This window comes from Chroicocephalus ridibundus, chromosome 1 (genome assembly GCF_963924245.1).
Source record: "Chroicocephalus ridibundus chromosome 1, bChrRid1.1, whole genome shotgun sequence".
Taxonomy (NCBI): Eukaryota; Metazoa; Chordata; class Aves; order Charadriiformes; family Laridae; genus Chroicocephalus; species Chroicocephalus ridibundus.
Genome location: NC_086284.1, coordinates 24,737,326 through 24,760,111, shown reverse-complemented (window position 1 = coordinate 24,760,111; position 22,786 = coordinate 24,737,326). Strand labels below are relative to the sequence as shown.

Genomic DNA, 22,786 nt, shown 5'->3' with positions numbered 1-22,786 from the left:
GCCGTTTGATTTTTTTAGTGTGACTGTGTGCAGAAAGAGATATAAACTGTGAGAGCGTCCTGCTACCTGCACTATATTTTCTGATATCCTGAATTCCAGTCAGTGTATTGTTTTTGCTCTGGAATACGGACAGCCTTTGGATACAGCTGGTGATTGATCCACAGGAGAGTTTTATACATTACCTACTCAGGAGGTAGGATGGCACGTGTCTCCCAACCTTCCTAATGCCAGGTTATCAAGAGCTTCCTACTGTGAGTTGCAATGTGTGCTGTCAACCTGAAATTGCCCAATAACACAGATGATGTTTTCCCCAAGTGATGCCAGGGGGCCCTTCTATCACAGGTCTCTGTTAGCTGGAATTACGTACACAGCATCCTGCACACACAGCATCTCCCCAGTACCATTCCCTCTCTTGTGACTGAGTATCTCGTAGGAGATCTACAAAATTGCAGATCCTATAGTAGATCCAAGAAAGTCTCTTTAGTTGCAGGATCTCCATTGCAGGCAGCTGACAAGGAAGTCTATTTTTTCTCACAGTAGACACACCTGCTATTTAAATAGCTATCCATTTCCCTCACTGACTCCATGCCATCTCCCTTACATTAGTTCCGGTAGGAATTCAAGTTAGACGCAAAGGACTGCGTCTGGCATGGCACGGGAGAAAGCAGTAAGGGTTCCAAGCCTGAAGTGCAGGGAAGACCTCAACAATCCTAAACTTTCACCATCAAGAAAGACTGTTCATGCAGGGCTGCAAAGAAGAAGAAGATTCTGCACTCCTCCACACTGGATGGTTTTGTTGAAGTCTTGGCCTGCTTGCCCATTACCTAAACCATTTTCTTTGAGGACTTTTTGCCAAAACCCCAAAGAGAGAAAAGTGGGAATAAAGTAGCTGCAATAATAGGTCTGATATGATTTTGTTGAGACAGTGCAATTTTGTGTTAGTGCTAAACAGGATGGCATTTAAATAATTTAGTACTCCTTTCGGTACTTTTTGGTTCATTAGACAGGCAGGTTCCCAAGCTCTGTGCACTGGCCGTTCCTGCTATGGTGGCTGTTGCTTAAAAAGACACGAAACTTTTATTAGGCTATCAGTGCCATCTCCTATGTAGAGAGATCCCTGACGACAAGAGGCCAGAGTTAACCTTATACCTTCTTCCTACCGGAACATTTTTTTTTTTTCATTTGAAGTCCCTTTTGGGACACCCATCACTTTACACACAGACATCTTGCTCAATTTCTGCCTCATTCTGTTGCAGGCTACAAATCAAATCAGGACATCAGTTTTGCCCACCAATTAGATGATATAGGATTTATATTTTTGTGGCCCAGTTCGTGTCTAGACAGGGCAGCTGGTACTATGGCAATGTACAACATCATTAATTTGTGACTCAGCAACTGTAAACAACCATATTTTTTATTTTCATCAGAATGAGTACATGAACTAGCATTCACTAATAAAATACTAGAACTCTAAGCAGAAGCCACAAAATTTACTGAGGTGGAGAAGGACAACAGTGATGTGGTGGCTTCTGTCTTCACAGGGAGCCAAAGCTGTTTCACTTCAGTTCCAAGGATTTTGTCATTGGTGTCTCCCGAGCAAGGGAATAATTTTAGTTATCTACTTCATAGGGTCAATATGAAGATTACAGGCAGCTACACAGTATTTGTATGGTGCTGGGAAATAGAAGATGGTATACAAAAAGGTTTCTTCAGTCAGATAAGTTTGCAGGCATTAGGGTTACTTTTTTTTCATCGTTGCCATCTGGCTTTGGTGGTGTCAGCCCTCATGAAACCAAGTCCATGTGCATATTCTGGAAAAGACAAACAGAGCATGACCTTTTATTTAATCCTCTATTTCTTGTAAAGGTTTATTTTTATAAGGGCACTTTATAAGCTATATTTGTAGTTTTTTTGGCATTATTTCTTATTGTTTAAATACCTTATTAACAATGATTCTACTCCTGCATAAACAATTCTAATAAGAAAAGTGATACATCGGTTTTTATAGACTAAAATTTGAGAAGAGTGATTAACAACATGAAGAAGGGGGAAGGGAAGCCCTACATTAATAAGATTGGCAGTGCTTCAACTAGAAGACTATGCTATGACTGAGGCTACAGCCAAAAATAGAAATAGATTAACAGAAGAAAAGCAAGTAGCTAAAACTAAGGTCAAAGCAGAAATAGATGCTTTAGAATTGTCTTACACACCAAAACACAGGAAGAGATACTCAAGGAGCTTTCTTATTATTTACATCTGTAAAAAGTAAAATCAGTTTACACTAAGAGGAACTGTGAAAGCAGCCTCAAATAATAAGTAGTTAATTAAGAGGTCAAGAACTAAGCTGTAAAATACCATAAAAAAGTACAATAACCTTTTCTGGTTGCTTATACAGGTTTTAACATGTATACTATTACAAATAAATTAAAGAATAACCTGTAAACAACAGCTGCAATAATAACAACACTTAAAAAATCAAAGGAACAGTAAAAGTTAGTTGTCTGAAAACTCTCATTCAGGTGGGGCAATATCATGACTATTCAAGCTGAATATGTTGTGCTTTAACTACTTGCCAAAAAGTAGGCTTAACTAGATACAAGTTCAACCTGATGCAAATGATTACAGCTCTGTTTACACTAATGAGCCCCAGTCCCTTAATGAACACAGGTAAGAAGACTTTAAAAGAGAAGAAAGGAAGTGGGTGGTTATGTCTGTCGAGGTTTTGGTAGGATAAGCTGTAGCAGAGAGGAGGCTTGTCCTTTCTTTTAGCTTTGGGTTTGTCAGGTAAGTTTATTTTAGAGTTCGAGGGGAGGGAAGGTTGCACTTCTTAAAAAAAAAAAAATAAAAAAAATGTTTTTAATGTATTCATTTCTAGTGCTCTGAGATAGATATTGACTGTCCTTATCTTTTCTTCACTTTCCTATGTGGAAAAGCTGAAAGCCTTTTTTCCTGATAGGAAGGTTTACTCAGAAAGGGTACAAAAAGGGTCTTGTAGTAAGCAAAGCCTATGTCTGCTTTTCCTGTAATGGTTTTGCTCTTTTATCTGTGATTAGATACTGTTTGGTGAAAGTATAGCTAAAACTTAAGCCTGGAGAACAAACAGTTATAAATCTATATCAGAATAACTCTTTTCTGTGGGTAATTCTATGTTCCTGTTGTCATATGCACTTAAGCTGTGTGACATGAGCACTATAGTGGTGGTTCTCTACAGCTGCTTAGCGGGAGTTATGTTAAAGATGAAAGGTATGCTTAATGTGAGAGACTCCTTCAAATTTATTAGAATGTAAGGCTAATTAGGGGTGAGGAGCTGTTGTTTTAACATTGAGATTAATATTAAGACAGTAACTGAATGGAAGGGATTTCTCTCCATTGAGTAGCTCTACTATTCACAGCAAAGTAGAACAGCTGTGTGGAAATAATGTAGTAGTAATATTTCTGAAGACCTCTAAATGTGGTACAGCAAAGTAATGCTTTCCAGTGGGGAACTTCTGCTCATATAGGAACAAATATCTTCTGTAATAGTCTGTGCAGGGAAGAGAAAGAAAGCTTTTAGGCTTTCAGAAAAAAATGCTGTATCAACTTTGTCCCTGGCAGTTATTTGAGAGAACTGGCTGCTTGCTTCTATCTCTTTTTTTTTTTTTAAAAAAAAAAACAAACAAAACCAACCACCAGAAACAGGTGATACTTATACTGGGAGTAGGAATGACTATTTTGCTTTCAAAAGCTGCCTCCTTCTTCATGAAGGAATGAGACTAGAGCAACCTGTAGCTAATCCAGGGATGGATACAGCTCAGCACTGTCTGAAACTCTGACCTGAGGAGTTTAGAACCACTTCTGGACTCTGCATCTTAAACCGTTCCCTGCACTAAACAGAAGGATAGAGGAGACTGACTGATGCCTAGCTGGTAAGACTTTCTTGGGAATGAAACAGCAGTGCTCGCTGTACCTGGATGGATCTTCTGTCATTGGAAACTGAGTCAGCTAGGTGGTGATGTTCAGCTTTCTGCAGTGGGTGGTTGGTTTGGGCTTTTTTCCTCCCCTCCCTAGGGTTACTTTATTAGGAGGGAAAAACTCCTCCAGTACTAGCATATGAGTCATAAGCATGATTTCCTCTAAATCCACAGCAGCCTGTGCAATACTAGATAATTAAATATTGAAAAGGTCTGTGATTCTTGTCTATGCTCATCCTGGTAGCAGTTCCAATAAAACTGCCTATTGCAAACAGGTACTGGAATGTCTCAGAAGTAACAGGTGGATACAGTACAAATGTATTTAATCCTCAGCAATGATGGAATAGGTCAAGCTAAATCCTGATCTGATAGAAAACAAACACTTAATGTTTTGGCAATGACAAGCCTTGCATGAGCCCTAGCACAAGATCTGTATGGTCATTGCCCCAGCTGGTCCAGTCAGTGTAACTCTGCCTAAATCAAATTTCCTGACACCAGCCTGCACCAGTTCCAGGGTCTGATCTAAAGGATTCCCAGAAAAATCTGTGGAAGTGCCATAAGATATCCTTTAGAGATCAAGCCACTGAGACTATCATCTCTTGAGGAAGAAAAAAAAAATGGTAGGGGGAGGGAAAGAGAAAAAAATACTCCTAAAACTCATCTAGTCAGATGCTGCAGACAAGACAGCTGTTCCAGGAAGAACAGCTAGCATAAGAACAATTACTAGGCTGGGACTTCTCTAACACAAATACTTCATTGGGGGAAAAACTTCTCCAACTATACTTACAGTGCAGGACTTCAACATAACAGTAACAGGTGGATAATAATACTTATTACTGCAGCATTAAAATAACTGATAATTAGATTTTTCATATAATGTGCTTCAGAGGGAAAAGGAAGGGTCCACATGAGGTTCTAGCTCAATAAGCTTTCCTCTCATCCCTGATCTGATTTTCTGACTGAGGCTGTAGAGCAGAGATAAGACTGGCTGATACTGCAAAACCTGTAAGCCTCTTGTATCTGTCAGTAGCGCTCTTTCCTGCAGGGGACAGGCAGAGGCGTGTGATGGCAGCTTTTCTCTTGTCCTTGGTTAAACATAGAACTGCCTTTGAATTTAACGTTTTGGAAGTCTATCTTGTACATCCATTAAGCTAAAAATAAACTTGTCCTATGCTGAAGACTTTTATAAAGACTAAATTCATAAGTCTCTCCTAAGCTTTGTGAAGATGTATGTCTTTGTTAAGCTGCCTTTAACGTTACTAGCTGTGTTGCTGGTTTTGGTAGTCCTTGGTGATACAAATCACTTATGAGCATCGCAAGAGGTTCTGCACTGGATTCTTCATCTGGTGTTCAATTATAGGAACTACTCTTCTAGGTCCAAATGTAAGAAACCTGAAATGCAGACTCCCACCCCTCCACCCCCTCACTGTAACTCTTCTCTTGGGGTGGTGGTGGCTTCAGTCCAGCCTCCAAATGCTCTGGAAACTGCCAGGTGGTGGGAAGGATTGTTAGTTCTCATGTCAGCATAGATATTCTTGTTCTAAGGTACCTTAAAAGGAAGAAAATGTTTATTAGTGCCAGAAAACGAATCTGAGGATTGTGCTACCTCTCTGCATGCCCTGTCCATGTTGTGATGGTGATGTAGGATAGAAGAGTCACTTTGCAATGTATCTGTTACTCCTGGAGCTTTGAAACACTGAGGTTTACTCTTTCTTCCTGCTATTAATAGTCAATTCTGTGTTGTCCACTCTTTCTTGTTTCTCTTGCTGGAGCACAGTGATGGTCTGCATGTGTTATAGTCATAGCTATGGGATTCAGTGCTGCACTCTACATGCATTTGGAGTGTTCAGCCCACCATGTTGGGATTGCTGAATGGTCTTTGGTCTGAAGGTGGATGGCTAAAGTATTCTGCCTGATTAACAAGATAGCATTGATCTTGTTCCTGCATTATGTCAAACTTCAACACAGTTAGTAGGTATTATATTAGAAAAATGAGTATGAGATTAAATATTTTTCGACAACATAACAGCCTGATTTTTATTAGTTATAACACTAAGCAGTTAAAGATGCTGTTTTCTGCAAGGCATTTGCCTGCTGCATAAGATAGCTGAAAGTATATTGCAATTAGTGAGAATGAATTAGTTGCCAGTTCTGCCTTGAATGGTTCCATTAACAGACCCACTAATGGTTGTAGTGAACCTTTAATGAATACAGTAAGCCACATAACCCACACAAGCCTGTATGGCTTGGTACATGCTATGTTCTATAATGGTAGAACAGGTTTCCAACCTGATTTCCTAAGTATTTCATCAACAACTTGGTATGTTTCTTAATTAAAAAATGCTGCCTCAGTGAAGCGAATAGATTATAACTTATTTTTTTGCCCATTATTTATTTCATATCTACTTTGTTCTGTGTTAAGCCCTATTGAAGGCAGAAGTATCACACTAGTACAGGTATAGTGGATCAATAATGTGCTGTTCATAGAATAGTTTGGCTTGGAAGGGACCTTAAAAGGTCAGCTAGTCCAACCTCCCCTGCAATGAGCAGGGACATCTTCAACTAGAGCAGGTTGTTCAGAGCTCTGTTTCCAGGGATGGGGCATCTACCACCTCCTTAGGCAACCTGTTCTAGTGTTTCACTACCCTTATTGGAAAAAAAAAAAAAAAAAAACAAAACAAATTCTTCCTCATCTAGTCTAAATCCTCCCCTCTTTCAGTTTAAAACTGTTACCCCTTGTCCTATCACTGAACTCCCTCATGAAGAGTCCCTCCCCACCTTTCCTGTAGGCCCCTTTCAGGTACTGAAGGCTGCTATAAGGTCTCCCTGGAGCCTTCCTTTCTCCAGGCTGAACAGCGCCTGACTTTCTCAGCCTGTCCTCACAGGAGAGGTGCTTCAACCCTCTGATCATTTTCATGGCCCTCCACTGGACCTGTTCCAACAGGTCCATGTCTTTCCTGTGCAGCAGGCTCCAGAGCTGGAGCAGAGTGGATGGGCAGAATCGCCTCTCTCAACCTGCTGACCATGCTTGTTTTGGTGCAGCCCAGGATTTAATTGGCTTTCTGGGCTATGAGTGCACATTATTAGCTCATATCCAGCTTTTCATCCACCAGTACCCCCAAGTCCTTCTCGGCGGGGCTGCTCTCAATCTCTTCATCACCCAGCCTGTATTGATACTGGGGGTTGCCCCAACCCAGGTGCAGGACCCTGCATATGGCTTTGTTGAACCTCATGAGGTTCACACAGGCCCACTTCTCGAGATTGTCCAGGTCCTGCTGGATTGCTGTTCTAACACTCAGTCCTTAGAACTCATAGCATGATGCTGGAGTACCTTCTTCAGTAGGATCAGTGCCTTACAGAGGCTTTTTGGTGGATTATGTGAGCAGTGTAACCCCTCAGCACTGCAGGCAGGATCTGCTCTGTGCCCATCTCAAGGCCTGTCTGTGTATCTAAGATGAGCACTTGGCTGCACAAACCTGCACTGAATAGCAGGTCCTTCATTTAACAGAGGCAGGATGAGGTAAAATTAGGCCTTGCTTCTGCAATAGCTGAGCCAAAATGAACTTTAGAAGGTCCTAGTCTCTTCTTCTTTCCCTGTGATCCTTCCCTGTCATCTTCTGTGTTACACGTGATGCAGCTTCCAAGCTGAGAGAAGTGGTTTGAAGAAATGCTGGCAGGGAAGATTGGGGCTGATGGCTTAATCTGATCAGTTTAATGCTGATTGGTCATTTCTTGCTGATCAAAGAGGTCTTCCTAGTTGCTTCTGGATGAGTCTTGGTAGTCTTTCTTCTTCCCCCTTGCAAAAGAAGGGACATAGGGATTTGAAGCCATGGGATTCAATGGAGGTTGTTTAAATCTTAGTTCCCTACTTTGTAATCATCTGTCCCTTTGAAAAGGCAGTGTCAGCTGTCTTGTGTGGCATATTGGTATGCTCAGGGTATGCCCATGTTGTCATGCTATTTGAACATGTTTTCCTCAAGATTGGTGTTCTGCTGACATCCTCTAGTGCATGGACTGATGGGGGCTGGGATGTTATGTTACTGTTTCAGACAAATATAAGGGTAAAAGATGAGACATCTGGGGAATTTCATAGGGGTGAGTTGGGGGTTGCCCTCAAGAGTGCTGAGGGAGCCCCAGTGTTGTTTTTTTTTAAAGCTGTTTCCACTTTGCCAGGCCATTTCCTCCCCATGCCGTAGCTCAGGTCAGCATTCAAGATGTGGCTCTGTCTCAGCTGTCAGTAGCACTAGAAAGGAGACAGGGTTCAGTGGGACATGGCTAGCTTGCTGCTGATTGAGCCCTTTCTAGTGACAGCAGTTGGCAGTGGTGAGATGAAGACAGTGCTGGATTTATACTTTACAATAGGATCTGTCACAAAACGCAGAGGGACCTGCTTAGGCTTGGTGTGGTTGGCATTAGGGCCATAGTCTGCTGTGTTTTGTTCTTAGCTATTAAAATTCACCCCAATAGAGTTATCGCCCATATCTGATCAGGACAAGATATTAATCCTTGTGTCTGCATAGTAAATTAGATGGTTTGAAGAAACAGTGCTTTTCTAATGTGTGCTCTCTTTCTGCTGAGCTCTTCCACAAAACCCGTACACAACGTATGCAGGCAAGAGAAGAGAACAAACCTGAGCTCCTGAACTAATTGCTGTTTTCCCAGTGCTCTTGCAATTTAATAAAGCAGTGGGGTTGTCTTTGTAATCTGCCTGATGTTGGCTCATGGAAGTTTAGCAGTTCTGCTGATCATGCCTGTTGCTTTTAGCTACAGGACTCTCACCTTGCCCCATTAAGACTATGAACAATTCCGGAGATGTATTTCGCTGCCACTGTGTAGCGCTGCCTAGTGAGCACGTGGCTGGTCTAAGCTGGCTCTGATAAATCCAATGAATGGTCTGAATTACCTGCAGCCTAGTTCATTAACCAAGTCTGAACAGTGGACATTGTGCTGTTAGTATGGCTAGTGGTGTATCTTGCGTGCTTTCATCTTCCCCTGCCTCTTGGTCAGTGCTTAAGTTATGTGTGTACCGGCTAATGCCCTGCATGTCTAGAGGAGGTGGCCTGTGTAAATAATTAATAGGGCTTACATGTTTCAAACAAGTTGAGTTAGGGTGGGTGAGGGAAACTGAAGTTGAATGATGACAGAAGAAACACGTACTGGATTTTCATTTAATGCAAATCTGGATTTTGTTAGAGCTGTTCTAGATCTGCACTGTGGTAGCTGAAGTCAGCTTTCCCCAAGACTTGGTCAGACTGATTAGCTGCAGTTGCCAGAACAGAGCTATCCTCACCTTACAGCCTGCCTGCTGTGGATTCCTTTGACTTTTTTTTTTTAAAACAATTGTTTTTGATATGTAATGAGGATTGCTCATAAGGGAGTTCCTATGGATCCACTAATCATTAGAACTTTTATGAGAAGAGTCTCAGGGCTGCATTAAATCTGACTCAAGAACCTGCAGGGAAAAGGCCATGCTTGGTCTCTGTGCTTATAACTATAGCACATCATCTTTGAATCCTTAACTTCTCAGTTAGACTTTGGCCAAAGGCCATAAATTAGGCCATAGAGCTTTGTTAGCCAAGAATTGGTAAGTGATGTGGTTTCCTTTTGGATTAGTGCATGTGTAGCCTTTAGCTTTAAAAGGCACTTTTGTACAGTGTTTCAGCTGGTAAATGAGTTCTCTTCTGGCCTGTTAGAAGGCAGCAGTCTAAGGCTTAGGCCAAGTGCTACTGCCACCGGGTGTGGGGAATGCATTTCCTTGCCTTATCCTGTGGCTCCAAGAAGACTGGTTTTAAATGTCTTCCCTTTACAGAAATGTTTCTTTTCCCTTTACAGCAATCTAATATTCTTGCCTCTAGAAATAAAAATTGAACTAAATCAACTCTATAGCATTGTTAATGCTGGGTTAATATAAGTGCAAATAAATGCAAGAAGCTGTAGTGCCTTCAGGCTACTTTAAACAAACTAGAATTATCTTACCATAGTGAATGCTTGACTTTTGCTGTTTACTCAAGAGGATATTATGAATAAAAGGATGGGGAAAAAAATGCATGTTCTTCCTATTGATATTATCTCATTCTCTGTTAGTACTTCATCTTCTTTATCTACATCAATATTTTAGCTTTATAAGGTAGAAAGTGTATTTAACATTGAAGCAATGGCATTCATAATATTGAGACAAAAGCATGGATAACTATATTGCAAGGATTATTTACTAATAGCAGTCCTTTTTTAGCTTATGTTTTGGTGCCCCAAGTTAGTAGTAGAGCATGTGCTAGGTGTCATGACACTAGTTTGCAAAAATCAAAAATGGTTCACTATAATTATTCACTGTTATCTTCAGATCATAGGTGTATATAGGCACTGCTCCTGTTTCTGTGCATTAGTTTTCATGTTAACTGGAGGGCAGATCCCATTGGGATGAAGGTGACTGAAAAGTTGATTGTTCTGATAGTGAAATCTAAGACCTGATTTGTCCCTGTTGCAAGTTCTCCCCTCCCCCAAGTGTTTGTAAATCAGTATTTGAAGAACTGTCTTCTGGTAGTCCTGGAGGTCTTTATGGAAATCATGGTTATAGATGGCTGCAACTGACGAAGTTGTATTTCTGGTATACAGAGCAGGGGTGGCTTTGCTGTACAAGTACAAAAGCAACTTTGGAGGTGCAACTAGCTCCTGTGTTTTGTCGCATCATATGTTGGCAACACTGCAGATGTGGACGTGTTTATGGTGAGAATAGATGTGATCCTACATCTCCTGCATTTTGAGGCTGGAAGACTGCTCTGGAGTGTGTGAAGAACACAGGTTCACTCTGCGATAACTGTTCTTGTCTACCACTGAGGTTTTCCAGTCACTAGTATGCAAGTGAGGTTAACCCTCTTTCAGATTTTCCTTAAAGATAAAATTGATGGTTTGTGTTTTAATTCTGACAGCAGTTGCTTGATAAATAATTGTTTCTGGAAAGGAAAGCACTTTGTAAATATCAAGGGCACTTGGGGTAGGTAGTGCCAACATAATTTAGGAAGAAAAGTAGCTTTAGGGAAAACTTGTTCTCTCTTCCTTTGCATGCAAGGTGTCTTAGAAAATCTTTTTTTAAAAGATATTATCACTTGAGTATGCATAGATGGGACAGTGTTTAGAGCTGTATGATAAGCCACCCCTAGCGATGCATGCTTACACAGTGAGTGATAAGTAAGCAGCACAAACCTGGTAGTAGGGGAAAAGGTGATTCTTGTTGCTATCTTCAGAGTTTGCTTAATTTTATGGTGCGCTTCTGTTTAACTGGGAATAATCATGAAAAATCTTTCTTACTTGAGCAAGCAGCTCTTTCAGACAAGCTGCAGGGGCTTCAGGCCAGAGTGTTATCTCTGGAGGACTTGATGTGCTCCTTGGCTATAAACCTGAAGATCAAAGTCAAATTCATGAGATGAATTAATTGTTCCACATCCTTCTGGTCAGAGACATCAGCAACTTGGAGAACTAAGTTTTTGAAACTGGAAAACTTTTCCAAGCTGCAGTCATTTTGTGTGGTTTTTAATATGAAACTTGCTGGCTCAAGGGTGTGTACTGAGAGAGCAAAAGCTGTTCTCTACATATGCGAAGTCAGGGAGGTTGGGGCTGCATGTTATGCTTTTGGGCTATTTCTTCTTTCTTACGGGCAGAACTTGCAACAGCGTCAGGTTTCTCCTGGGCTGTGTTTACTAGGTATCTGGGTGAATGAACTGAGCCGTTATTCTCTGGAACCAAAGGAGATCAGAGAAAAGCCATCTTGCCTTGAGAAGTTGTAGCTATTACATAAAACTATGGAAACCATCTCTTTGTTTATTGCTACTATAGCTTTTGGTTATCAGATTTGACTGCTTTGTTTAGATAGCAAAGAGCCTGAGGTAGTGGCTGAAGGGAAAACCTCATGCAGAAAGATGAGTGGAGTTGAATAAGGAAGAGGATGGTGTAATATTACAGCATATGTTATCAGCTGTGAGAAATGAGACAATCCAGGTCTCTTTCCAGCTTGAACTTGACAGTTTAGGGTACAATCAGAATCCTCACTTCCATTGGGACAAAAGTGATATGTAAAAAAGGTGAGATTTAAATATGACTCTAAAAGTATAGCTGGTTGTACCCACTAAAGAGAAGTCCCTGATACAGGAGCTGGTTTCTATTGTGCCTGTTTATTTTAAACCCTTTTATTTTCAAAAGTTGTGATACCATGTTTTGTGACAACCTTGAATTAAAAAAAAACTAGTTTGCAAGTGTCTTTCTTCTGTAGGATGCAGCTGAAATGGTTGCAGGGGAGCAGAAAAGATGACTTCCAGTCAGGTCTGCTGTAAGACTGACCTGAAACAAAGGTTCTTAGCAGATGGGACCAAGTACCTTAGTGCCAGTAGAGGGGGTGCCTCACAAAACAGAAGGTAGCTCAGTCTGGCTGTCTCTTAAGACTCCTATTTTGCACTGGAAAAAAAACACCTCAAAACTTGTGATTTATTTGTCCCTCTCACCTTTCTGGGGGGAAAAAAACAAACCAATATTTCAAGTAATTTTTGCAGGTCAAAGACTTCACAGGGTAGGGGAAGATAGGAAGGCTTCCTTTAGAGGGTTACTAAATGATGATTAATATCACACCTACTGATTTCAGTATATATGTATTACTTTTATTTAAATACATACTGTTAAAAGCAGAGTCCTTGGTAGATGTTGTGGCAGTATGGGCCTTGGTGCACAGTTATGGAATCAAAATTGTTAGTTATACATACTTTTTCCCAATAAAGTTCCATAAACATGAACTGACTGACTCATCACTGGAAACCTTAATCTTACTCAAATAACATTAGAGCACAGAATAAGAGGCTGGAAATTGATTTTTCTAGCTTGTACTGCATGTGTTTGCATGCATGTCTTTACTGTTTTGTGACCCTGAGGCATACTAGCATCAGCTTGGACGTGATCTGATAAAAATTAACTGGAAACTGCAAATTCTCTTACTAAATTATTAGAGGTTACACTATGGTCTCCCTAGCTGCTGAGTGGCTCTGAGAATTAATTCCCTTCCCAGTCGATGGTAGAGAACATGAATCTTTGATTATATAAGCTAGGGAAATATATTTAAAAGAGAACCTACAGCTACTGTTTCATTATTAACAAATGTCTGTTATAAGAATTGTCTTCCTGACCCTGCAGGCAGTTCTACGCACATCTGTCAATGTTTGCTATCATGAAAACATAAAACTGGTGCTGGATGCAAGTGTTATCTCAGGACTCTTTTGAACAGGTGCTTTATATACATCTTGAAGGGGTAAATCCTAGAGGAGAGCAAAGAGCAGGTTTCTGAACTTGAACAACATCCAACTAAGAACAACGGAACAGAAATTGGTTACGTCTGAACTTGTGGCTGGAAAATACTCAAATGCCGGTGGCTGTAGCGGTTACTACCCCGGTCATTACCTGCATTTGAAAAGTTGATCTTATGGTTGGGCAGAGCTGAACTTGAACTGGTGGAGTTTGATACACCAGTAAAATGATCTTAAATTACTGGAATATACTCTGTGGCAAACTGACAGTACAAGAGCTGTGTTCTCAATGTTCAACCAATCTGTTCTCTGAACAGTAGCCTCAGGGGAAAGGGATTAAATCTTTTAATTAGATGCAACTCCCACCAATCTGATAAGTTTTGAGTCAACATGCTAAAGCTCTTTAATACTTTAGAATGAAATAGCATGTAAGCTAGTATTGGGTGGGACAGTGAGATGTAAAGGGTGGAAAAGTTGTCAGGTCATCCCAGCAAAACTCCCATGAGATTCAGTGATACTGAATCTATCTTGAAATTACTCACGCAGGCTTTCTAACTTAGTGTTTAAACAAAATGTTGTATTTCTGTTGTGAGGTCCCAAGAATCTGAATTGTTATATAATAAATACAATTTATATCTAAATATTGCTCAAAGGACTACATTCAAGACTGTAGAAATCATTATCTGCAACAAGACTTGAGTAATTGCTAATTAGTGTGGTTTGTGGCCAGTACTCATGAAGGCACCAGAGCAGGAACAAACGCACTTAAGCCAATTATGGTATTTGGTTTCTGGCTTGCAGTTCTCATTGGCTTGCCAGAAACCTAGCCTATGTGTTTACTTGCTCTCCACACTTAAGTACAAAGAATGAAGAGACATTTTCTTTATTGCTAATTATTCATTTGGTGGAACATGAGTTTTTAGCAGCTTGCAGTGTTCTGAGCTATGCTTGTGGCTGTGGGTGCTGCACTGGCTTCCAGTGCTATGCTGTCTTTCTCCTTGCCTGTCCCAGTGACTATGCGAAGGGAAGGTGCCTTGCTGGTCACCAAATGGTAGATACACATTTAAGCAGACCCTTTGTGTGGAATGGAGGTGCTACAGGTGCTCAGCATACAGTGAAGTGATAACGTATTTAAAGGCATAGGCACAGGAGTGGCTTAAAGTCTAACTCAGTGTCAAGCAGTTCAAACTTCTCTACAGAGTCCTCTTCCGTGAGGAGCACAAATCTCTTGCTGCCTACAGAAGGAAAAGCTTTTTTTACTAGGACTCCCAACAGTGAGTGTGATGTTGAACTGTGTCAGAAATATGTTTCTGGCCTCCAGAAGTATTTGCATTTCACAAATAAAAAGCAAAGCATGAGGGTACAGTAGAACACTTATTAGAAGAAAAAAAAGTTGACATCCTGATGCTCAGCCTGTGTCTTCAGATCTATCTCTGCAGCTGTTGGTCCCTAGGATTTGCTTGCTACTTCTAGTCCTAGACTTTGTTAGCTTGATTAGTTGCCAAGAAAGAAACTTCAACTAAATCATAGTAAAACTATATTCTCTTGAGAGTAGACTGTTAAAGAGAGAATACTTGGTGGTTGAGCAATATGCTCTGAAAAAGGCTTGCATAAAACTAACTTTAAACAATTGTGTTCAGCTGTGGCCTGTGCCCTTGCTAGCTGTGTAGGGACCTGTCAACACTTGAGAGATTAAGACCTAAGCCTTATCTTCAAATTGAAGATTTTCCACAGTGCTCCACTCAAAACCCCTCAATTCCTGAGCAGTGTGTATGCTGGGGAAGGGCCAGGGCAGGGGTATCCTGTCTAGATGTCCCTCACAAACAGCCGCATTTTGCTCGTATGTGCTTAGACCAGCAGCAGCAGTAGTTCAGGCCCCTGTTTCACTGTTAGGCCAGCATGTTTAGGGCACTTCCTAACATGCAGTGCCCTTGAAGGAGATTCATTTAAGCACCGTAAGACACTGAACTGTAATAACCTTCTGCCCTGATTTGGGGTGGGGCAGGAGAGAAACTTAAACTGAGCAAGTAGGAAAAAAATTACTTTCAAGTCTTTTTTTAAATTGGTGTTAGGTCTGGCTATAGACATATTTGCAGTTGGACTACAGTTTTGCTTTTCTCTAACAATTTTTTTTCTCCTTTGGAGACTTGGAACATTAGGAGCAAAACAGGTGTAGACTTGAAAATGCAGAATGTATGGAAGACTGATGGAGATCCTGTATTTAACTTCAAATTATTTAATAATCAGGACAGATGCAAAGATTTGAAAATCATTCTGTTTAGTACTGTTAAAGTTTGATCGTGGGTAGCTTACACTTCTGTGCAAATATGAGGTTATGTTAGAAATGTATAGTAACTGTGCAGTGATATTAGAGGGTAGGAGCAATTCCTACTCTGTTTCCTGTTTTTGATGGAGTCAGCTGTTAGCACACCAGACGAGTGCAACAGGAGTGGAAGTCTGAAGGCTGAACTAGGGGCAGCAGTACTGCTGTTCAATGCAGTGCTGTCTGCTCCAGCAGGTTTGGCCAAAAAGGAGCTGATGAAGGCTCTTCTGCGGAACGTAGGCTGCCTTAATGAGCAAAACCTGGGAGATGGAGAACAGGTAGGGGAAGAGGCCTGTGTTCTGCCTGATTAAGAATCAGCCTTTAAAAGTGTGTCTGTTCTGGTGCATAATCTAATAGTAAAAATTTATTTTTTAAAAATAAAGGTGTATCCAAAAAGGGTATGGAATAATTGCTAAGGGATATGGTTGGGTTTGTAGGGAACAAAGGACAGGGAAGGATTAAGACTTACATGAAACTCTTGGGGCTGGGTTCCTGGGAAACCAAAGAGTTCAGAAACAAGTTTTTAAGTGCCGTTGGTGAAATCATTACCTAAAGGCCTATTTGGTAATAACATACTTAACAGTATCTATGACTTGAAGAATAACTCAGTTTAGTGAATGGTAGGTCTTGGTACACATCTCTGATGTACTGATCTCAGAGGCAGGAATGCTGTGGAGGGGAATGGGAAGGGTCTGGTCCCTGTTACCTGAAGAAGTTCTCCTGTGCTAGCAGAGTGCTGCACAGTGCTGACTCTGACCTTAGCCAGCTGTGCCTAATTCCCTGGCTGCAAAAAAGGAAACCTCTGATGGTGGCTGGGTGTGCTGAGACTGAATGAACACTTCTGATTTAGGTGGTTAGAGATTTCCTGGTGATGTGATGTTGGTGACTATCTAAAATATTTGTGATTAGCTGGTATTTCATTAGTAAATCACTTAGCTATGCATTCCTGGCTTATCCTAGCATGCAGTTCTGATTATCAGGATAAACAAGATGATGAAAATAACAAGTTGACTTTAGGAGCAGATAGAAGTATATATAATACTACAACTGATCTGATATTTAGTCACTCTATATGGTTGTTAATAAGTTTGTTCAAGTGTGAGTTGTTTCCCTGGGGAAGGAATGGGGTAAGGAATTGGAATCATAAATGTGTTGGGTTGGAAGGGACCTTTAAAGGTCATCTAGTCCAACCCCCCTGCAGTAAGCAGGGACATCTTCAACTAGATCAGGTTGCTCAGAGCCTCATCAAGCCTGGCCTTGAACATCTCCAGGGATGGGGCCTCCACCACCTCTCTGGGCAACCTGTGCCAGTGTCTCACCACCCTCACTGTAAAGAACTTCTTCCTAATGTCTAATCTAAACCTGCCCTGCTCTAGGTTAAAACCACTGCCCGTTTGTCCTATTGCTACATGCCCTTGCAAATTGTAGGCCCTCTTCAGGTACTGAATTACCTGTCTTTATGGTTTTTACTAAGTTTGTGTTTTTAATCAAGTCCTCTTAGTCCTTTCATATGCACACTATGTAAGTGGCATACTTGGTGAATACTAAACTGGCAAAAAGCTGTTAGGGAAGCATAAACAAAGAAGTTGAAACTTACTTTCAAGTCTGCTATTGTATTAGAATAAATGTTGGACTCAAAATGATTTGTACTTTGAATGTTTTCACTAAACTTGATGCGAAAACATCTATTACATCAGGGATGAACTTTATCTTCAGCATTAAAGCAAATTCCAAGTATTTCCATCTTTCACAATACTTTTGATCAGCCTTATGTTGAGCCTCCAGCTCACTTTCAAGGTAGCATGTGGGGAGATGAACCTGCATTGCAGAACAATCAAGCTGTGATTGCAGGCAATTCTGAAAATGTGACGTGTTTACTATAAAGTATCAGAAGTAAGAAGATAAATTCTTTTTTTAAAGAACAAAACCAAGCCTCAAACCCCAAGACTTGAAAAATCACGATGCCTAAAAAAAGGTTTTGTAATGTTTTGATGTCTGACTCATTTCTGTCAATGCCTGGAGCTGCCAGTACTGAGTTGCTGATACTCAGCATTATGCATGAAAGGATTTCCAATAATAAAAAGCAGTACACAACAGAACATGGTTGATGGTAAATATGCCAACAGCACTGGCTTAAAATGCCTCCTATTTGTTCTTGAGTATACTGTGAAAATGGCTTATGTACATTCTACTTGCTCTGAGAAGAACTCAGAGGTCCACGCAAGCCATTGAAGGATGTAAGGAGCTGTAGGGACAGACAAGCTTGGACAGAACTTGAGCTGGATCACTTTGCTATTCAACTTGTGTGCAGGAATGTGTTTTTATAACATACTTATATTTTATGTGTCTATTCCCACAATTTTGTAATAGTCACAAAAATCCTTAATTTTAGGTTAATGCTAAGTTTATGATGAAAGATACTCTTGTTTCATTGATGTTTTTCTAAATAGAATCACAGAATGTGGTGGGTTGGAAGGGACCTTTAGAGGTCATCTAGTCCAATGCCCCTGCAGTAAGCAGGGACATCTTCAACTAGATCAGGTTGCTCAGAGCCCCATCAAGCCTGGCCTTGAATGTCTCCTGTGACGGGGCCTCCACCACCTCTCTGGGCATCCAGTTCCAGTGTCTCACCACCCTCATTGTAAAGAACTTCTTCCTAATGTCTAATCTAAACCCACCCTGCTCTAGTTTAAAGCTCCACTGAATATACTTGTCATGTCTGTTATATCTATTGAGGGGGAAAAAAAATAATGAAGTTCTAGCATCAGTGCAGTGTAAGTGTTTACATGAGGCTTTTTGTCTTTGAAAAGAAATAAAGTTGATGCACTCTCAAACAAAGTTGAGAGTGATATGATTATATCCTAGTATAATCCTTTATTTTGATCAAGTACCTTTTATAGGAGACTTCTGTCCCAAATACATGTTTCAGGCTTACTCATCCAAAGATGGACATATTGGCTGGTGTGTATGAGTATCAGCTACTAAGTTTGGGAAGACCTGAGGGATGCTTTGTTAGGGAGCACATGGTACAAATCTTCCCATAAGTACTGTGGCTAACCTGGATTGCGCTTTCATCTAGAATGAGGTTAGGTGGATGTTACCAAGACCATACACTTCAGCAGCAGCTGAGACTTTGGAATAAGGTTGATCCAGGGGTGTCCATGATGGCTGTGATGAGGTTGTAGAGCATTAAGTGGAAGCCCAGAACAGAAAGTAGTCACCACCCTGCCTGGCTGATTCTGGGCCTGACCAGTCTGGTGCTATTGGCATGCTCGTCTTTGGATGTGATAACAGTGCTTCTGCTGTCAGATCTCACTGGCCTGGGGAAGGTGAAGTATGCAGTTTTGGTTCAAGACAGGCCATTCGTATGGCACATATTAGGGAACTGCTAATCTAGGCTGTCCTAGTCAGCTGGTGAGCTTCTACCATTTTTAGTAAGAAAATCAAAGTACAGCTCTAGGCAGAGGACAAACAGATACAATACTGTCTGCTCATAGATTCATCTGTGTAGGGAATACATAATGTTCTCAAACATTGTTCTCAGATGTTTTCCTCATGCATTATGCAACATGCTTCCCTAATGAAAGCTGGATAAGAGCAATGACAATTCTGAGTTACCTTCCTCTCCTGAGGAAAAAGCACTTACTTGTAGCTAGCAGTGTGTTCCATGGTTTCCTGTCATTGTCTTGCTCATAAATATTTGATACCTTTACGTGGCTATCTCTTACCAACTGTAGTTGTGCCAATTGCCAGGTGATGTTCTGACTTTCTGCTCCATGCAGCTTCCAGCCCATCATGGTAAGAGATGGGCTCGATACACTCCTCACATCTGGAGTTTGGCTTTGCACAGGCATAAACAGAACTAAACTCCAAAGTTGGTGGTGTAATGTTAGTGTGCTGGTAGCTTCAGAAAGACTGAACTGGTTAACAACCAGTGGTGGCTCTTGCCTTATTTCCCTGCTAATGTGGTCTGGCTTTCTCAGAGCACACAGCTGTCCTTGAATAACTCGACTCCCTTGATAAAAATAGCCGACATATCACTGACGTGGGCCTGACAGCCACAGGGACATGTTCTGCATTGGGATAGTAACTTCGGATACAGGCCAAAAAGCCAAATCCTTGTCTCTTCCCGTGGCTTTCTTGTGAGGCTTAATGCACATTGCTGATGCTTCCTTTCCTCTTCCCCATCCAGAAAGTAACCAAGTAGTCTGGAGAGGGGGCAATGTGAAGGAGTAGAGACAGACTGCCAGGGCAGAAGGACTCAGGAAACCTGCTATAAGTGTCATATAAGTAGATGTGACTCTAAAGAGAGGCTTGTACTAATGGGGTTACTACAGGTGAAAAGAAAACAAAAAGTATTCTTTCTTAAAGGAGAGGGATTTCTATTGCCTGAAGTGATAATCAAATTAATCTTTAACCTTTTCATTTGGGACCCCAAATTCTTTGCTGTTAAACCTGTTCAGAGGCAAGGAAAAGGAAGTTTTAAAAACAACTTTTATACCTGCAAAGATGAATGGATCTCATGACTCCTAACATCAGAGCATCTCTAGTGGGAACAGAACTTGAGTTCTACTGTATTTTTCTATTACAGAATCACAGAATGGTATATAGTAGGATTTCACTTGAGACTTTGTGCTTTGAAACCTGGTATGGGGGGGGTCAGAGTCCAGGAACTGGGCAGATAGATAGTTGTTTCAAGTGCTGAAATACAGGATGATGCTGAATTCTCCTTTTTTTTACTGAAATGTATTAGAATGCTCCAGTGAAAGTCACAGCTCTCTCTTTGTATATGGGTATGCGCAGGCACCTACTGCACACTTTCCTTCTGTGAATCCAACACGGAGCAGTTTGAAAGTGCAAAACATATATTTCACAGATTACCATGGGGATCACTGTAATCAGCTTTGAGACCTGCTAATGCTGTAGAGATCTTTGAAGGACTACTGCTGTTTTCATCTTCATGCAGCAAGTGCAAGAAGGAATGAACACCATGTCTCTGTGCCGTCGCTGGAAGAGATGCTTCTCTCTAGGTAACTGTACAATGGGCAGCTGCTTTTGTTGGGCATTACACTGAACTGTGGGTGGACAGAATTAAGAACAACAGCTTTGGGAACACTTTAGAGCAAAAGGTCAGTATGTATTCAGTAAATCTTTCTAATCTAGTGTTGGCTAGAAGCCAGCGTTACGGGCCTCTGGGCTTTTAGTAGAAGAATACAGATAGCTTTACATCATGGGCATATAAATGGGAAAACACTTCTTTTTCTTGTTTAAATTGTTCTCCTAGAAATCAAGATCAGCTGTGCTTGCAGCTGATATGCTTAGAGCTGTTGGTAAATTGTTATAGGAACAGATGCATTACAGAAATGAAAAAAGCACTTGTGTGCCAGAATACTAATAGAATTATGATGTGCCAAAGATATTTTTAACTTCAACAAATATTAATATAGGGAAACAAGCCTCAAAGGTAGGAGGAGAAAAGGCTGTAACTGCTCTCTTCTAAGGATTAGCTGTGACTGTCAGTTGTGCTAAGGAGATTTCTGATGGCTGTTTTTGAAATATTCCACTAATTACCTTTCCACTAATTACCTAACAGATCTGCGGGGCTTGGTAGTTATGTACATGGCCCACAAATAGGATTACTAGTCATGGTTATCTAAGGTGTATCTGACAAAAGTGCTGGAATTCCAGGATCTTCCTTGAGCAGTGAGATTATCCAGAGGAGAGATGCTTATTCTTGTTTGAAATATAAGAATCCGGTTTAGCTGTAACTTCTGCCACCTCATGTTCACTTCTTAAAATTGCTTTAATGGTCAAATCTCTGGAACTCCAGGAACTACAAATAATGATACTGGGAGAAGGGAGTAGAATTGCCATTGTGCATTGTCAAACGCGATGGCTTCAGTGTTAAACTAAGTGGGTTTTTTTTTCCTCTGAACAGCAAGACTTGTTGAGATGAAAATTCAAAAGGAACTTCTTAGTAAAGTTGTCATAATCTCTGAAGCTGAAAGTGCATGCAGAATGGACACCGTATGTGTTTGCACAGTGGAATGTGCATTTGTGCTGTTGCCTTGTATATAAATTTCTTCTAAGAGATGTTAAATAAGGAGCTCTAACTCCAGTGTCCTTCGAACTGTTCAGTGCTTTCTCATGTGTGCAAATGTGTTTTGAGCTTGACTGACAGTTGATAGACTGTGCTAATCCAGGAGTTTAAAAATAAAACTTTGGAAAGAGCAGAGAAATGTTGATGTGTGACATCACCAACAGATGAGCAGAAACGTAGTCCCCGAAGTCTCAAAACCCCAAACAGGGAACACTAACGCTTGATATATCAAGTTCTCACAGAACCAATGCCTCCATTTCCTCCTTCAAATGTACCTTACTGATGCTTCTTATGGGGCTCGTTTAAGTTATGTGCTGTTAGCTGGGAAAAATTGATGGCAAATTTCTTTTAGGATACCTCAGTTCCTTTATAGTATTTGCTAAATTGTTGGAAACCTGGGGCATATGGAACTCATAGGTAGTTTTCAGAACTTAATCTGAGTTTGAGAAATGCCAATTGTTTGAATTGGCTTTTAGAAAACCTATTGCACATCAAGTGCTTGGGTTTGGACTTGGGTTTCAGGGACAGCTTGGAAGGATCCTCTGGCTTACTAGAGCTGCAGTATTTCTTGCCTATTTAAAATTCTGGTGTTGAACAGTAGCTGCTGAAGCTGAGTATTCAACTTTGTCAGGCTATTAGATTTAATTTATCTGCTGCCTGAGATTTATTTTTTTTCAGGCCCCAGATGTATCATTAATTTTTAATAAATCAGACACAATATTATATACCTGAAGTAACCAGCTTGAAGTCCAGGTTATGGTGACAAGCTGCTAGCAAATACACAAGTGAGTTTGGAGAACAGCTGAGGAAAGAGTGGAATATGAGTGAATCTTCTAGAAAGGCCATTTTTGTTCAGTGCTGTATGGGAACTTAAAAACAACAACCAACCACTTGTTTTTAACTGGTGTCAATTACTAGTGCCCCTAATGATTTTGTAAATTTAATCTGGAAGCTTCAGCAGGGGAATAAGGGACTAATTTCTCTTTACTTACCAGTGATACAGGTTCAGCCTTGGAATTTAGCTGACAGTTGTGGCTATGAAGTATGAGGCAGAATAAGAATAAATTACACTTGTCTCATGCAGCTTTATTAGCTCAGCATTATCAGTAGAAGCTGCTTGGTTTTGACATTA

At 40.7% G+C, this 22,786-nt stretch overlaps 1 protein-coding gene across 3 annotated transcripts in view; it reads left to right on the top strand.

Annotated features, from left to right (window-relative positions):
* ATP8A2 (ATPase phospholipid transporting 8A2) overlaps positions 1–22,786 on the top strand; it is a 353,486-nt gene that overhangs the window by 10,093 nt on the left and 320,607 nt on the right. The window lies entirely within an intron of this gene.